General features: G+C 42.7%; 1 protein-coding gene across 1 annotated transcript in view; it reads right to left on the reverse strand.

The window, feature by feature from the left end:
- The window catches only part of nlgn4xa (neuroligin 4 X-linked a), an 82,844-nt gene extending 70,394 nt beyond the window's left edge, over window positions 1–12,450 (reverse strand). Inside the window, exon 1 of the mRNA XM_035149740.2 lies at window positions 12,060–12,450. The gene's annotated coding sequence lies outside the window, so the exon portion shown is untranslated. The remainder of the gene's footprint in view (window positions 1–12,059) is intronic.
- Between the last annotated feature and the right edge of the window lie 244 nt (window positions 12,451–12,694).

The raw sequence follows: 12,694 nt of genomic DNA on the forward strand, positions 1-12,694 counted from the left end.
CAGCAATCAGTGTGAGATGACAGGTAATGCATTTGAAGTAATGGCCCCCGACACTGTGGAATTTTTCTTCCTGTAGATATAAGACTTGATGTCTTTAAAGATGCAGCTCAAAAGTAATACAATCAAACTGGCCTTTGTCTGTACGTCTGTCTAATTTTCTACATGTGTGTCCATGTTTTACATCCAGTTAGAATGCTTATACAAAAGCCAAGTTTACATTATTTCCCAGCCTCCCATGAGATGTTTATAATGTTTAAGTATGGGTCAGGTTAGGGAATGAGTTACAGTTAAATTGATCGAGCACTTTCAAAAACAACAGACGTTGAAATGCTTTACATAGAAATCCAAGTGGCAATAAATGCGGAGGATTATTACGTAATATGACAGTGAAGGGCAAATTGTTGGGATGAACATAAACACACACAAGCACCTGAGAAACGCCTCAGAGACAGTTCTGCAGTGTCACACCTTTCCACTTAATACGGCACAAATTAAGTTATCAAACATGGTTGAAAACATTAAAGGTTTCAAAATGCTTTTTTTCTGCTTTAGACCAAACCACATTTTTAGATGGAAAATGAAGGTAATCTTAACTTTTTTTGTATTCGTTGAGAAGAAGCGTCTGTACCCGACAGGGCATTTGTAAAGTCCCAGTGCAAACACAGAGCAACAATGACTGTCTTCTCCTACCAAGGATTCTGTGTCTATCAAAGTCTGTCATATTTCTTTGTGCCATAGAACTCCATCGCTGTCCAAAAACTAGTATAAACACATCAGGTGCACACACTGCTGCACTGGATTACGCTTCATCACAATGAACATGTGCACGGTACATTAACTGTCGTGCTGTACCTAATACCAACTGTGTATTTATCCAGCTCTGAAAGCAGACCCAATTATTAACTCAGCACTATTTCCTCCTGTGGAGGGAAAAAGCAATGAAAATAATGAATTATTAAGATTTTATATTGTATTGCATGTATTGTAATATATTGTAGATACACACACACACACACACCCACACACACATATATATATATATGTATATAAAAGATTTGCCATCCTATACTCGAGCTTGTTTCAGAACCAGCAGAGATGTTTCCATGGTAACGATCAATGACACCTGCTGACAACTGGCAAAAACTGAGGCAAAAAAGTCTCATAATTTGTGCTTCGCTAACAATGTTGCGGAGCTGCCAGTGAGAAGAAAGGGCATTTCTCAAGAAGAAAAAAAATATTTGAACTTTTTTTTTAAATCCCTGATACTGCTGCACTCACGTCTGTATTTCCTACAGAAAATATCCCTGAAACTTTTTTCTGCCGAACTGCAAGTGGTAGAGCAGCCAGCTGCATGCCTCCAGCGTGAAGGGAGAATACCCAGAATACACTGCAAGCTGGAACGGTTAAGAATAAATCGAAGATACATTTTCGCGAGGAGATTTTTTGCATTTTGACCAAAAAAAAAGAGCAAAGTGTGATTATGGGCCAGAACACATGGGTGACATCATGATGCCATGTGGTCGGTCACCTCAGGGATCAGCTACAGATGGCTCAGCTTTCACTGTGACCCAACAGAGTTTCAGTGTTGGCAATGCCAGCATATTCAAATCTATACTTATGACGATAGTTGCTGGACTTGGTTTAATCTTTATTTTCACTTTGCAAATATATATATCTCCATATACAAGTGTAGGGGGCATAATCAAGCTTCTCAGTCTAAATGCTCCACACCTCACAGATGGTTTGCAACAGTAGTGATAGAAGTACAATATCTCACTACTATAAGCTGCAAAGTGATTTAATGGGATAGGGCTAACACTAGCTGTGTCCCAATTTAGGTCCCCTTGGGCCGTGTGGACGGCAAAGGCCGAACCGAAACGAATTCCCTTGATCTGCGTCACCAGCTTGTCAAAAGAGCTGCAGTTGGACACAACGAGAATGCCTATTGGTTTTTTTGGCAATGGGGACTGTTGTCTCTTCGGTTGACTTAAAGCATTCCACTCAAGCATCTAAAACATGTTGTCACCAAAGCTGGTAGGATTTGTTTGGGAAGCTAGAACTCATTCAGACTAATATCTTTACCGTGATGCAATCAGTCTTCAAATGCGTCCTCCACAGGCTGCAGCCCCGGAATCGCGAAACAGCTTATATGTCACACGGCTCTATTGAAATCACCTTGTATCTAAAAATTGTGTGTTTATTTGAGCTTGCTGGGACTTAGCTACAGTTACGCAAAAGGCTTATTGTGAAATTTGCACCGATCAGCCACAACATTAAAGCCATCTCTTTAATTAGCTATGCCCTTTCAGAGCTGTCAGGGGAGGCTGGAACCAACCCGAGCTGACAGTCAAACATCCACAGTCACATTCACACCTACGGGCAATTTAGTCATCAATCAACCTAACCGGCATTGGGACTGTGGAAGGAAGTGGGAGAAATAGCCCACGCAGACGCGAGGAGAACATGCAGCTGACAGTGCAGGTTCTCCACACCTGTTTAAAATGTGGTCGTGTTAATGTGCACAAATCCCACGTGTTATAAAGGAGAGTCATTTTCTGCATTTTACCCTCCATTATCTAACGCAATCCGTGACTAAAAGGTATGTGACATCAGGATAAACTTCACCATGCTAAATATACTAATGTTGATGTAGGGGGATTCATAAAAATACTTGCTAAATGCAGACTGGTGTCATATCTTCAAATCCCCAGGTAATTCCTTTCCAACGTAATTTGACAAAGAAAATTATGTTTGAAAACTAAAAATCTACTGAGGATGTAAGCAGACAGAATCTGTGACATGATCATGTGCTGGCAGTGTCTCTATAGACTATGTGACAGAGCCCAGGGGACGTTCCACAGTAAATACTGTCACGTGTTAATGTGACATAAAGACCGCAGGCTTGTTTGAACTCAAGCAAACAAGGTGCGAGTCCACCGAGTCTCGGTCTGATACACTGTTAATGGAGCGGCTCCACAAAGTGTCAGTACCTCTGAGACAGAGTTGTTCGTGTATTGATTAAACTGACTGTGACGTTACAGTCAATATCACTGCTGATCTTTTTTTTTTTTTTTCCAGGAACACACAGACACTGTTGACATTTAAAAGTCATTTAGATCAGTCCTTAGGTTAGTGAGAGAGTTGAGAGTGCTCGACTGGACAATGATTTGGTCACAAGTCCCCAAAATGAACCCCCTCTCTGAAAGAGATTTTTTTCCATTTTGCACAAATAGATCTTATTTGTGTTAATGGTACAAAGACAAATCCCAAATTCTGCTATGATATTTTACTGTATGTTGGGAAAATAAAGCATTTTGGCATAATAGCATTATTAGAGTGAAGAGGAAGTAGCTTACTTTTCTGAATCATCTACATAAGAGTGGAAACTGATACAATTATTTTGAAATAAAGGTCATGGTTCATAGGGTAAGTTAGTTTGTGGTTACTTGGTGAGCACAAATTGATGTAGTAAGATGCACCATGTAATCACATGAAGTACTGTATATAATAAAATAACAAAGGTCTTTGCCTAAAAAACATTATTTTACGTTTTAGAAAGTACTTAAACACATCTGAAATTAATTACTTCATTCAATTCAAGTTTATTTATATAGCGACAAATTATAATATACATTATGACAAACTAACTGGACATGGAGCCCTTAGGTCCCCTGAGGGTCTTGGGGCACTTGTCCATTTTGATCCAGCCTCCTACTACGAGTAACATTTTGGGGATGTGTTTTCCCGAAGCAAAACTAACAAACTACTAATAAAGCCGGCTACTTTATTATATCCTCAAATAGTAGCAAGAGCCTTTGTTAACACAACTACAGCGCAGACCTTTAATGAGGCCCTTTAGTTTGAATTCCCTCTGTCTTATAAGTGTTAAAGGCCATGTCTTGATATGAAGCCTGGCCAAGGGCGGCTCAGTGCATACTTTCTCTATCACACATCAGTCATACACGGCCTGCAGAGCCGTCAGGGTCAATTTTGGGTTGAGTATTTTTTTCCAAGGACACTTCGGCGCGCAGAATGGGGGAGACGGGGATTGAAACGCCAACCTTCTGGTCGTTGGATGACTTGCTCTAAATCCTGAGCCACAGCCGCCCTGTAGACGCGTAGATAAAACAATATTCTTCGTCCCTTTTTCTCCTTTTTCCTGTCAACATATTTTACACAACTACAGTGCTCTGGTTGAAACTAAAACGAATGACAGTGGACAGGAGGAAGGACTGATACTGACTCAAGTCTATGTAACATTTCTGATTAGTTTTCAATGACATAGTATGAGGTTAATGCCGACTTTGCTGTCATGAACATTACTGTTGATACTCTAGAAACAGTATTTAGTTGCAATAGCCAATCAAATACTTTAAAAACATTTTTAAAAACAATGATGAATGGAACTCTGCATTCATGCTCCGGTATATAGATACTTGGGCAGGCAATATCATTAGAATGTATGTTACTATATAAGATCAGCGTATATGGTGGAATAGTGGCATTGTTTCAGGGTTGTGCCTTTGGGTCCTCGGTTCACGTACTCAGTCTTACACCTATAGTGGATCGATCCAACTAATAAGTATTAATTAATCAATGTGCCACAAGATAACACAATATCGGAAAGTCTCAAAACCTTAACAGACTGGGTCTGGGTGTTTTCTTGACATCACTAGACAGTCAGAAAAACTGCAACAACACTTCAAACAACAACAGTAAAATCTGAAAAAACCCAGGTACTAGAATAACATTGCTTAGGCTTTCTTTGTCTTTTTCAGTTTTGTGAAACTACAGTAAATTGAAAATACCACTGTCTCCATTTGGGATTGTTAAAGGTGAACACACAAGCCCAAGAACAGAAAATAATAAATCTTAATATTTACCCCAAAGCCTCTTCTTTCTTCACTGATTACATTCAACACATTTGCATATTAATAAGGACACTGCAAAGCTCAAAATGCTTTCCGCTCATATTAATAGCAAAAGAATGAAATGCGTCTGTTGACTCATTAAGCAGCTTAATGTACAGTATGTTATAGATATATGACTATAGCATAGTATTCATAGAAGACAGCTGGCTAATTGAAAATGTAATTACATATACTTTAGATCTAGAGCAATTGTCTTTAAATACAACGATAGGCTCTTCATCGTTGGCTGTTTGTCTACAAGTGGGTTTATATAGAGATAAAATGCACTGTGATATGAAGAATGCAGCCACCTGGCAGCACAGAAACAGTCAAACAGTAAAAGAGGTGGATGCAGTGATGCTTTGTGCAGCTAAAATTGTCGCATATTGTTCACTGAGGTTATGTGCTTGTAAATGTTTCCGTGATAAACTGACACGGTGTACAGTATTTATTCTAATGCAGCGTTTTTTATGATAAACTGTCCTTCAGACGGCTCGGGCTGAATATGGAGCGTGCTCCGTGGCTCTCCTTGGCAGACGCACACAGGAGATTGCGAACATTGTTCCCACCCTTAATGATTGTAGGAGATAAGCGTCATGAATACCAATGAAGGCGCTCACTGTCATTTGCATTTCAATCATTATGAAATGATCCTGTCAGAGGCACCCTGTCCTCTCAACGGGAAAATGTCACAAACACTTTGAACCATTGCAGTTCATAATTAGCTACGTATAAATAATATATTTATTATAGCATTTACAGTTGTGTTTGTGCATAGGTTTTTGCATTTTTACAAATGTATGTGTTCTTTTAATGACATAAAACATTGTGAAGAATCATTCGGACTGTGATGGAGGTGAGATTTCTTGAACCTATCTTTTCATATTGGCAGAACATAAAGTGTGCTCACACTAACTGGGCACAGCCTGGGTCACATGCATAAAGCATGAGAGTCTGAACAACAACGGAATGCAAAAGAAAGAGAGTTCTCTGCTTCTGAGCTCAAAGTACTTGAGGGGCTGTCACCATCTGAGCACCCTCCCTTTGAGTATGATCATTCGGTACAAGAAGAAACTTTTGCCTTCGGATAAGGTCAGACGACACTTTGTGTGAACCAGTTCACCTCAAGCATAACCCAGCCTTTACATTCACATATCAACCCGTTATCTGTACCTGCATATCCTTCACAAAGCTGCCACAGGGTCTGTAGCCAATTCCAAGTCACACAGTGTAGAAGACACGATTAGACAGTGCAGGCAATTTGGAGTTTCCATCAAACTGCATATTTTTGGACTGTGGAAGAAACATTCAGCGAAAAAACAACCGAACACCAGCGGATCAGGAGAACTCCACACACACACAGGAGTCCCAGGTGGCCAGTTCTGGATTCCACAGTTTTAATTGCTAAGCCACCTTGCAAGTGGTGCAACGCCTCTCCTTTGTGAAATGTCCTTTACTGGCCAATGATGTGTCCCACAAATAAAAACCAGCCCGCATGCTTACACTTTCATCCCGTCTCCTTCTTGTTCTCGGCAATGACAAATCAGTTTCGGCAGCCATTTCTATGTTTTTAATGTCGCTAACATTTCAATGAGACTGAGATGCCCTTTCGTTTCCTCATTAACACATTCGTGCGGCTCGTTTTCTGCTCAGGAGGTTATTTTTGTCCTAGCAATCAAAAGAGACGGATGTATTTGACCCACACATCATTACAGCAAATCTGGTGGCAATTAACATACAATCAAAGGAATATATTGATGTAGGAGTGTTTAGTCCACTAAGTGGACTTCAAAATGGACACCAACACATCAACGCAAGTATCTATGATTTTTTTTTTTGTCAGCACATATATGGTACCAATAACAATGTCTGTGATGGAGCTGAAGGATGAAGCTTTCAGGGAAATATTCAAATCTTAAGCAGAAGTATTTCCTGAGGCTTGGTGTATCAGAGGGAAAGGTGATGAACAATACACATGTTAGCAACCGAATGCCATCATACACCTACATAATCCTCCAGACAAGTAATATTTAAACCCAAATAGACTCATATAGACTATAGGTCCAAAGCATGTTATTTTTCATCGCATAGATTCTAGTGTGTACAAAATACTTAACAATAGTTATATATTCCACATGTTCACTCCTCCACGCGTCACCCTGTCCATCTCATCTGCTGACGGCCGTGAACAATGAACCAATGTTTAAAGTAAATGAAGTTTTCCGTGGAAAAAGCAGCGAAGTAAGGCCTAATGCACATAAAAACCTAATAATCCATCAATCCATCCATCCATTAGCGATACCACATATCCTATAGGTTGTGTGTGTGTGTAATGTAGTGTAATTTACTGACATACAGGTTGTTTTGCATGTGCATGTATACATATCTGTATACAGCATCCTGACTGTCCTTCGTAGTCTGTATTTGTCTTGTTTACTGTCAAATCCAAACCAGGCAGTGATGGATGTTCAGAGAACAGAGTCAATGATTGCAGTGTAGTACTGGATCAGCATCTCCTGAGGCAGGTTGAACTTCCTGAGCCCGGCATGCGGGCAGCGTTTCTCTTGAAGTTCACTGTCATCTCCACAATTGTTGAGTGTGCTGAGCCCCAGGAGGGCCCCAAAGGGCCATCTGCATGCAGGGTCATCACCGTCTCAGATGTGGGAGATGACCATTGTGTCATCTGCAAATTCGAGGACTCAAGTTGTTTCTCTAAAGTGCGAAAGGGGGGGCAGTGCTGACTGTCAAGGTGCTGGACGTGATTTTCTCCTGCCTAACCTCTTGCTTACTTTCAGGAAGTTGCTAAAGGTAAGGGGGAGCAGGGGCGCCGCCGGGATTGTATTTCCTTGTAAGCTTAAGAACAAGCCATTTGTGACGTTAGTCTCAACGCTCGCACATATGATGTTCCCAATAAGGCAGCAGAAAGTGAACAACCAAAAGAGCTGCATTCTGACCAACTTCTGGTCATAATGCACAATAAATGCACAATAATGGTCATAATGCACAATAAAACCATAAAAAGTACATTGATTATTTGTTTACCACGCCGGTGGCACGGCGATACAGCGGTTAGAAGTGTTGCCTCAAAGCAAGACGGTTACCAGCTCCTGGTACTCTGGCTTCCTCCTTTCAAGTCTAAAGACATGCAGATTAGGGTTTGGTTAATCCGAGACTCTAAATTGAACGTGGGTGTGAATGTGAATGGTTGTTTGTCTCTCTATGTTGGCCCTGTGGTGCGCTGGCGTCCTGTCTAGGGTGTACCCTGCCTTTTGGCCAGTGTCAGTTGGGATTGGCTCCAACTACCCCCAGGACCCTCAAAAGACAAGCCGTATAGATAACGGATGAATGGATGTTAACCACTTAACTCACAGTTGCATCTTTATCATTTTAAAGAATATCAAATATAGCCCCAGAGAAATGTGCCGTGAACGCTGGAAAAGACATGGCTCCCATTATCATCATCAACAGATAGTAGGCTCAAGATCGTAGGTTAACGAAAACATGAAAAACCAAACCAAGGTACTAAAATTAACAATCAAAAGGCTAGATTACGTTGCAAGAAAAAATCTGGTAGAATACTTGTGCATAATGTGCATGACGGGGAGCACAGCTGAGTTGGGACTCGAGCAGTTCCAGCTTTGACAAGTTGGTTTACCTAATCACAATCTTGACCACAGATTTTACTTTCTTCTTGTGAATTGGGCGAAGACGTACCAGACATTGATCAGAGAGCCACAACAAAGCTGTGCAAGGAACCAAGTGATTATGATTATGATTATGTTGTATGTATTCCGGCTCTGTTAATTATCAAAAGGCGGTCTGGATGTTTGTTTCCCCTGCTGGTTATCTGGTCAGGTGTTGTCTGCTCACTGGCCTGAGGTGGAATATAAAGCATCGTAGACAGTGCCATAAACTCCCTCAAGTACCGTTTGATGAAGTTCAGTTTGCTTTAAGCAGTGAAGGCAGTGACAGACTGAATCAAGATGACCTGAGATGACCGGAGACAGGCTGTTTACTTCTTCAAACCAGCACCAAAACAGCTCACAGTGAGTCTACTCGTTTGCTGCAACCGGCTTTCATACTGAGTTACTCACATTAACACACTGCCAAACACTACTGTACATTACTGGGGCTAGCTGGATTACTCCATGTACCACAGTAGCCTGTTAGCTTGTAAACTAATGGGTATTACTGCTAATTCCTGCTGCAGTTCAGTTGACTTACACATCCTTTAGAGTCTCTTAGTGTCAATAACTCTTTTACATTTGGATTTAAGTTAGGTTCCTTTATACTCCTGCAATTTTTCCTAAGAAGTAATTTCAGTCTGTTTAGCTATTTCACCCCCGAAATTCACCTCTCATATATTCTGCCCACGCTCCTTGAGAGTCAGTGCTTTTCACTGACAGACACATGAGGCACCTGTTGCTCAGGTGGTAAAAGGCCTCATCCATCATTGGAAGGTCGATGGTTCGATCGCCGGCTCCTCCAGTCCACATGTTAAAGTGTTGTTGAGCATGACACTGAACCCCTAATTGCCCCTGATGGCTATGTGACTGTGGTGAATGAATAATAGAGAACCGATATACATATATATATATATATATGTATAAATTTCCCTCACACCCCTCACATGGGACATGGGGTTGTATGTCATTCTCAACTTCTACTATTCCTAGGACTGCTCATTTTGGGACAGAGGCTTCAGATGTTGTACCTGGGATCTGCTGGAGCCACAGCCCCCTAATGCTATATATATATGTATATATACAGTATATGCGCTGTATAAATGCAGTCCATTTTCTATTTACAAGCAAGTCAAACACAGCCTCAAACTAGCTCAAGCTACTAAACCCATGCATATGCAGTACATTTAGTAAAGAATGATATTAACACATTTGTTTAAAGAGCAAAAGCACATCTGAGACTGCTGAACACTCACTCCCCTGTGATCCAAATACAGCGTGATTAAAGATTAAACATATAGGGAACAGATCTGTGTGATTCTTTTTACTGCAAGTCTTTGTCGGTTACTGCAGCAAACAGGCCTCCTGGAATTGTGTGTGTGTGTGTGTGTGAGAGAGAGAGAGAGAGAGAGAGAGAGACTGGCATACAACAGGACATCTCACATCTGTATCAGTCATGAGTTTATGTGTGTATGATTGGGACGGATCAGAAAACAGCTGCCTGCTTGACACCCACATGTCGTCACTGTCAGATGAACGTGTTGCTCTGCTGTATCGTACGAGGGGAGGCCTGCATTGGAAATTACGCACAGTAATGGACCAAACTACTTGCAATGTATTAAACCTGCAATAGCTTCTTCAGATTGAATCCCAGTTTGGAATTTCGACACCATTTGTTTATTGGTAAAAGGCCACAAGGAAGACTGGGGTCAGCAGTAATATCCATGGAATGAAAAAAGAAAAAGAAAAAAAACAATTTTCTGCAGTTGTCCCACGACATTGTTTTCAGCAATCTGTAATGATATTGGGAACATGCAGGGAGAGTGGATTATGCGATGTTGTGTGCATGTTGCAAATGTTTGACTTTAATTTTGAACGACATGACTTTCATCCTGGATGAAGTGTGCAGCTTGTCGAAAGAGAACAGGAATCTTGCCGAGCAATCACGAGCCAGAAGGGGAACTGTGATTTTAAGAGGACGACTGTTTGATTGGACGGGGGACTGCACTGCACAAAACAAATGTCGTAGACGCTGGACACGTCCTGTTCTCTCAGTCACCGTGTAACACAAACTAATTCAAAATGACTATCATGTCCAAATGGTGTCTCATACAGTCACCCTGGTGTGAATTTACACCTGCCTGGCCAGTATTCCCCTCTCCTAAAGATGGACGCATTTGCTCTACACCAGAATGAGTCAAAGCTTACATGCAGTGGGGGAAGATATTAAGAGCATTCTAGGAATCCATTTCCTTGGAGATTAATTGCATCATCAGTTATTACCCCTCGTACAATATCAATGAAGACCCGAGCTGGATTAAAAAGCTTAAGAGGTCACACCAACACCTATTCCAGGCACCCACGCACCAACACTGAGAGAGCTTGTTTTTTCCTTGAGAACGATTGTACGGTCTGTGTCTCTGTGGCCCCTTGGGACCAAGTTTAAAACCTAAAAGGCCACTCCGGACATTGTGATTGTTGTCCAGGAGCCGCTGTCAGAATGACAACACACACACACACACAAGGTCACCTCAAGTTAAACCGGCAGCCTGCGCCGGAGCAGACTCGCACAGCTGCCACCCGGTGTGAACACAAGCTTCAAATCACAGCAGCGGCGTATAGCTGCAAAAATCCATGCAAGGCACAAACCACACTCGACACACCACCCGCACCTCCTGCCCCCCCCCCTTTCCCTTTCCCCTCAAAATCCACATCCAGATATCCACACCACCATCTTGTGGCTGCCTGGATTGGGATGCGCGCGGGGAGCTGCAGGAAGATGCCTCATCTCCGCCGCAACTCAGACACACAAGAGTTGTGGGGTGTGGGGTGGGGGTGGGGGGGACGCAGGTGTGAAATGGCTTTTAAACGCTTCGCTATCTTGAGGGGGAAAAAGGCGCCTCGTGCTGTCGGATCACAGGCGCCTCTCGTTGTCGCCCTGTTGCTTTTAAAGTGAACGGAGCTGTTGCTTCGGCGCCGAGTGGGGGGATTGTTACAGAAACACTGATTTACATACATGATGACACGCATGATGTGAGATGTGGCCGCCCGTTATCAGCCTCCCTCACTGCGGTCCCTTTCTTTTTTATCATCCCTTCCTTCATCCGTATTTAGACACATCCAAGTGCGCAAGGATGATCCAAAGCTGCAGCAGGTTATTTTTTTTTGGGGGGGGGGGACATGATAACTCCATAGAGATTCAGATTTTTCCAGAAGAAGTTCTGATTGCTAAAAGAATTACTATTAAGCCGAGCTGAACAATGAACGTCTGTGGATGAATCCCCCCCGTGGATCATGCGCCATTGGGGGATTCATCCAGTGCGTCCGGACAAGCCGTCAGCTGAGGACGCGGAGGAGGAGGAGGGGGTCAGCGCCTGGAGACGCACACAAATTCGGCCGCTTGTTTTTTAGTCTGCTTTTCCCTCGCTGGAGGAAAAGCTGGAGGGCTCGACATCGGCGCACTCACCTCAGCCTGTGTCTCCGCCGTCCGCGTCTTTTTATGTAAGTCCCGACTTCAGGCGAAATGCGCACCACATAGGGCAAAAAAAAAAAACAGAATAAAGTCCACGTCCAGCCTGCTGCTCGGCAAATCCAAAGTAAGACGCGCAGTCCCGATGCACTGGAGGCAGCCCAACTATACGTCCTTTACGCGCGCGTGTGTGTGATAGTGTGTGTGCGTCTATGAGTGTCTGTGTGTGTGTGTGTGTGCTGGGGCAGAATAGAGATGCAGCTTTATCAACACGGAAGATATTTCAATGAGTCATTGCAGAGGCACTGGAAACGGTGCTGCATCTAATTGCTCTCATACAGGGAGTGTATTGCGAGGACGAGATTAGTGATAGAGAAACCAGGTCTCTCTCTCTTTCGCTCTCTCTCTCTCTCTCTCTCTCTCTCTCTCTCTAGTTTGCCATTGGACTACACCGACTGAAATTTACTAAGCCTGCAGCCAATGGATTGCCGCATTCTCTCCATCACCCTTAAGCAGCCGCTGTGTTGTGGCAGCTCTGGCATGGAGCTTGGAACATGGCACCGGCTGCTTTTCATAAAACCGGGGTCCGGGTCTCCCACAGGCCACACAGAACCTCCCCGTGATGCTAAGGA

This window comes from Hippoglossus stenolepis, chromosome 24, assembly GCF_022539355.2.
Source record: "Hippoglossus stenolepis isolate QCI-W04-F060 chromosome 24, HSTE1.2, whole genome shotgun sequence".
NCBI lineage: Eukaryota > Metazoa > Chordata > Actinopteri > Pleuronectiformes > Pleuronectidae > Hippoglossus > Hippoglossus stenolepis.